The sequence below is a fragment of the Coenobita brevimanus genome, chromosome 60 (assembly GCF_032717465.1).
Source record: "Coenobita brevimanus isolate Jiangsu-jjx chromosome 60, ASM3271746v2, whole genome shotgun sequence".
NCBI lineage: Eukaryota > Metazoa > Arthropoda > Malacostraca > Decapoda > Coenobitidae > Coenobita > Coenobita brevimanus.
In genome coordinates, this window is record NC_137013.1 from 42,577,004 (window position 1) to 42,582,664 (window position 5,661).

Genomic DNA, 5,661 nt, shown 5'->3' on the forward strand with positions numbered 1-5,661 from the left:
CACTCAGGAGAATTTTAACACAGAAGGCCAAGGAGAAAAGGGCAAAATAAAAAAAATAATAAAAAATATATATATCTTGCCATGTATAAACAGTATATATATAGAGAAAAAAAAATAATAATGAGTCGAGTGTAATATATTGGACGTTAAATTTTGACAGGCCTATAAACTGTGTAAATAATCTCAAGGTGTCTTTCCCTGGCCCCTACCTGGCGAAACCCGTGTGTGTGTGTGTGTGTGTGTGTGTGTGTGTGTGTGTGTGTGTGTGTGTGTGTGTGTGTGTGTTCCCAGAAAATGATGAGCGTGAATAGTGGCATAGCGGGTGTGGTTCCGGTGTGTGTGTGTGTGTGTGTGTGTGTGTGTGTGTGTGTGTGTACGTCTATCGGTGAACAACAATACTTACATCCCCTCCTTTGTTGATCTGCAGGGCTGTGAAATTCCTCCATCAATTCCACCATTGCTGTATATATTGCTACGTCTAACTGCCGTGAATTCTGGTGCGGCACGGGGTATGGGAGAGAGAGAGAGAGAGAGAGAGAAGTTACATATCGCATCTCTACCTTCTACCTTCTGCCACACCACACACTCACACTAGCTGCCTGTCTTTTTTCATACTGACATACTTAGCATATTCTAACATACATACTTAAGTGTATATGCTGATATTTAGAATATGATTAGAGAGGATTTTCTGATAGACCAGTGACCCCGAAGTTTGACCTTATCCCCTGACCTTGACCTCTGATTGAAATTTAATTGATCTTGATGTGACCTGCACCAGAATTGAATTGCATTTTCTTAGGCACACTGATAATACTTGTGTCGATTTTTATGCCAATCTGATCCTGCATTAATGACACATACATACATACAAACATACATACAAGCATACATACATACATACATACATAAAACCGCCTTCATCACAGCAGCCGCGGGGGTGCGTTCTGTAGGGTGCGTTGGGGTGTGTGTGATTGCTTTCCTTTTGTCAGCCATAATCAGTTTACCTCTTCCCCCTCCCCCGAGAGAGAGAGAGAGAGAGAGAGAGAGAGAAAGGACGTCTCGTTATAGTGATGGGGTAGACTTCAGTTGTCAGAGGGATGGAGTTTATTTGTAACAGTGTAATTGTATTCTTATCAATTTATTTTTTCCTTTCAGAATTCGGAAAGCCAGGTCACACCACCACTACCACAACCAGGCGACCTCGACCAAGACCCAGCTACACCACGCCCGCCCCCCCGCCCGTGGAACCCGCCCACGATATGCCCGAGGTGGCAGCATCAGGCCCCCACCCTCAAGGGACGAATGTTGGCGTGGTGGGTGGGTGTGTGGGCGGGGTGCTGGGCGCAGTGATGGTGGGGCTGATTGTGTATATGGTTGTGCTGAGGAGGAAGCTGAAGAAGGTGGGTGGAGAGAGAGAGAGAGAGAGTGAAGTGGGGCTGAGTAGAAGTAGACTGATATCTTGAGATGGAGGGTGGAGGAAAGATGAGAAGGAAGGAGAGAGGGAGAGAAGAGAGTAGTGGTTGAGGCAGAGAGAAAGATTTTGTTTTTTTCTTTGTCTGTCTGTCTGTATCTATCTGTCTCCCTGTCTAGCAATCTGTCTGTCAGTCCATCTATCCATCGATCTTATCAACTGTTTCCAGTATTCGTATTAAAATTGGTTAGGTTAAATTAGCTTAAGTTAGAGTAGCGTGCGCTGGGTTAGGGGAGGTGGTGAAGGGTGCAGAACAGGAAGAAGTCAATTTGTCGCAGAGGTTGGCGTGTGTGTGTGTGTGTGTGTGTGTGTGCATCTTTTTTTTTTATCGTACCCACCACATTTGTTAGTTCTAGAATGATGATAGAGGATATTAGGGAAATAACTCATACTGTCGTTTGCAGGCGTGTCGTTATTCAGGCTGAGAGATACAACCGTCATGTAGCAGAGGAAGTGCACCTTTGATTAACGAACTTCATTATTTGACTTGAGTTAATTTTGAGTACTTTGTCTTGATGAGAAAAATCCTGGTGGTTTTAATGTTGTATCGTTTTCCACAGGCTCGTGTTGCTGGTGAGGCTGCGAGATATGACCTTCGTGTTGCCGATGTAGCACACCTTTCAAACCTAGACCACACCGAAAACACTTACGTCAACACTACCGACCTTCAGCGCTTTGTTGCTGCAGTCAGGGCCAAGGGGAAATCTGCCAAGCGCCTCCCTACGCCTCCTCGCTCTAATCTTAATTCCGGTTTTAGAGGGGAGGGAGATGTGACTGTGGTAAAGCCACCTATGCCTCTGCCTATTGGGTCAGTGAAGTCTGGTGCCCCACCCCTGCCCCGCCGTGATCCCTCCCCGCCGCCTGCTGAGTCTGAGGCGCTGTATGCGAACATTCAGGAGGTGCACGTCCCTGCCCCTGCCCCTGAACCAGCTCCTGTTGCTGTCCCTGTCTCCAGACCGAATGTTCAGCCTCCTAAGATCCCTCCACCCCCAGCCCCAACCACTCGAAGGCAAAGCAACAGTGGGCCAGCCTCCCCCTCGTTCATCGCTCGACCAGCGCCACCCCCACCAACAGCTACACCATCTACAGAAGTAACCCTTAACACTCCCCAGGCCCCCAAACCCACCCCGCCTCCTGCCGCCAACAAGCCAAACAAGCCCACACAGTCTGAAAGAGAAATGTCCTCTCCTACAATACTTGTTGCTGCAGCCAAACCTGCTCCAGTTCCAGTGTCAACAGCCAAGCCAACTCCTCCTGCATCTTCAAAGATGCCCGCTCCACCAAATACCTCAGCCAAACCCACACCACCAGTTTCCACACCCAAACCTACCCCTCCACCTGCAGCAAAACCCACTCCACCATCTGCTGCAGTGAAACCTACTTCACCATTATCTACCACCAAACCAACCCCATCGATACCCTCAGCCAAGCCTACGCCCCCTACGTTGCCCAAACCTGGGGTGGGGAAGAAAGGCAAGGTGCTACCACCATTGAAGCTGGTGTTGTCGCGTGAGATAGACTCCACCTGCTCCACCCCAGACACTGCCGTCACAGACCTCACCCCCGACACTGCCACTTCTGTTACTGCGAAGGTGGCGTTCCTCGAAGGCAAAGTGGGCATGGCACCACGCCCTTACTGAGTCCCTTACTGCCATACCATAACCTATCGTACCCCGCCTAGCTTCCCTGCCATACCCTACCACACCCCACTTAATGTCTTACCATACATTAGCATACCTCCCCTTACTGCCTTGCCATACCCTGCCTTGTCAATATTCCTGACACTGCTACCTCAGTTACTGTTTAGGTGGCGTTCCTCATGGACAGAGTCGGCATGGCATCGCGCTCTACCTGACCCCCACACTGCCCTGTCATACCCTATCATAGCCACCTTACTACCCTGTCTTATCTTGCTTTACCTACCTGACCCTACCCTAACCTACCTTGCCTTACCTTCCCTTACATCACCTGTCCTAACCTTACTTTACGTTACCCTACCTGACCCTACCCTACCCTACGTAACTCTGCCCTGCCCTTCCTAGCTCTTCCCTACCCTGCCCTTCCTCACTTACCCTTTCCCCTTCCCTCCCCTGCCCGTCAGTTCATCACTATTTATATCACCAAACACCCACACGGCAGCAAGTTTGGGGAGGGGGGGAGGAGAGGAGGCAGGAATACATGTGCAGAGTGACAAAAACTCGCTAAGGTCCCGAGATCTCTTACAGTACCGAGATATCTAATACAGTGCTGGGTTTTTTGTTAATGATGAGTTCTCCATTGCTGAGTTTTCTGTTGCAGTGTCGAGTTCAGTTTGTGTCGGGTTATGTGTTACAGTGCCATCATCGTCTTTAGTGTGTGTGTGTGTGTGTGTGTGTGTGTGTGTGTGTGTGTGTGTGTGTGCAGCTTTAGTGCCAAGTAAGAGCATGTACATAGAGATAAACAGTATTATTATATTATCCTATAAATATTATATGTATATACACGGACTGTTTACATATTCAATCGCTCACTCCGTAGCCTACTTTACATAGAACAACTGGAGAACAGAGTGAAGTGATATATTTACCATTGCTTAGATATTGCATTGCTCTAAGGAAACCATATACAATGTGAATTTTGTTGTGCACTGATAATTGGTTAAGAAGGTACTGACAAAATAATCTTGTGTGTGTACTTAAAGGGAACAGTTATTGTGCCAATTTGGTAACAGAGATTAACTGACATTTTCCCATTAACTTCACGTAACAGTTACCTTGTTAATAGTCACCCAAACATCATTGAAAATAGCAGCAGTTTTTTACTATCTGTACTTTATATCAGTCATCAGGCATTGAAATTGGAAGTACGTTTTACAGGAAGTGGAATTTGAAGAATAAAAACGGCCAAACTCCAAGGGCATCGTGTGTCTTTGTTGAAGGACATTATGGGGTAAAGAGGATAATGGGTCAGAGGAAGCCAGCCATATCAACAGCTCAAGCAGCTTCTCTGGTCCACTGGCTTTGTCTTTGTTATCTGCGAATTAATTTATCAGTGTGCCGTGTATTTTCATCTCGGTTTTCTTAGTCATACTTAATTTGCAGCAGGAATGTATGAAACCATGTCTTGTACCCATTTTTATTTCAACTCAGAAAGAATATGTTGATGTTAGTGGTCAGGGAAATGCGGCAATAACTTAGGTGCAAAACGTAGTAATTATACCAAATTATTGCTTAATTACGAGGAGTGCGAACCATCAGGCTCCCACTAATTAACAGGTAGCGAGCGTCGTAACCGAACGCTCCGACTTGGCTCAAAACAAGGCTGTGTTCATCCCGCTTAGTTCAAGGTTGCCGAATTACAAGGAAAGCCATGTAAAGGTGAAAATGGTGGGCAAGAGATATTTTTTCTTGGTTATATAAGGCAGATTGGCCATTGAGTGCCGTGTGAATGTTAAGGGTCGTTAGATGCCGCGGTAGTTTTTTCTTTGGTGTAATGGAAGGGGGTTTGGGAAAGCATTCACGAAGGTTTTCAAACAATTACAGCTACAGTGCTAGTATTGCCACATTTGGGACATGTCCATTAATTCTCGGTTGGAATGAAGAGGTTGGGTTTTTTGATGATTTAGTTCTTATGTAATGAAGCTCTTTTTTTTTTTTTTAATCTCCCAAGATTTTGATTCGCCAAAATGGTGATTTTATGATTCAGAACAGTATGACAGTTTTCATCAATAATAAGATTTTCCTAATGTGAAGTGGATAGGACGTCTCCACTAGCCAGTTTACTGTAATATACCATACTGTATAGTGGGTATTTGTTAGAAATCACCACCCATTTTTGCATATCAGACATTCCATATATCTGATAGCTATTGCTTGCACATATTTTGCATTTTGTGTAACTTTTCTACAGGTTATGCATTTTCCAAACCGTGACATCATCTTTTCGAAACTAGAACAAGAAGTCTTTTGGTTTGGTGGCATTTTTTACCTTCTTGAATATCGGGTCCACAGCAGTGTAAGACTATGTGCTTTGTTTTGTGCCATCTCTTTAGTTGTGTCTGTAAGTCTGAGGTCAGCACTCACGGAATTATCTTTGATTTTTAAATAGGCTACTGTAGCTCCCTGTCATGCCTGTTTCCTCCCAGAATGAAGAGTTTTTGCCTATATTCCACATTTATTCTGTGTCCCACTGTAAGTTAAAGCTGTTCT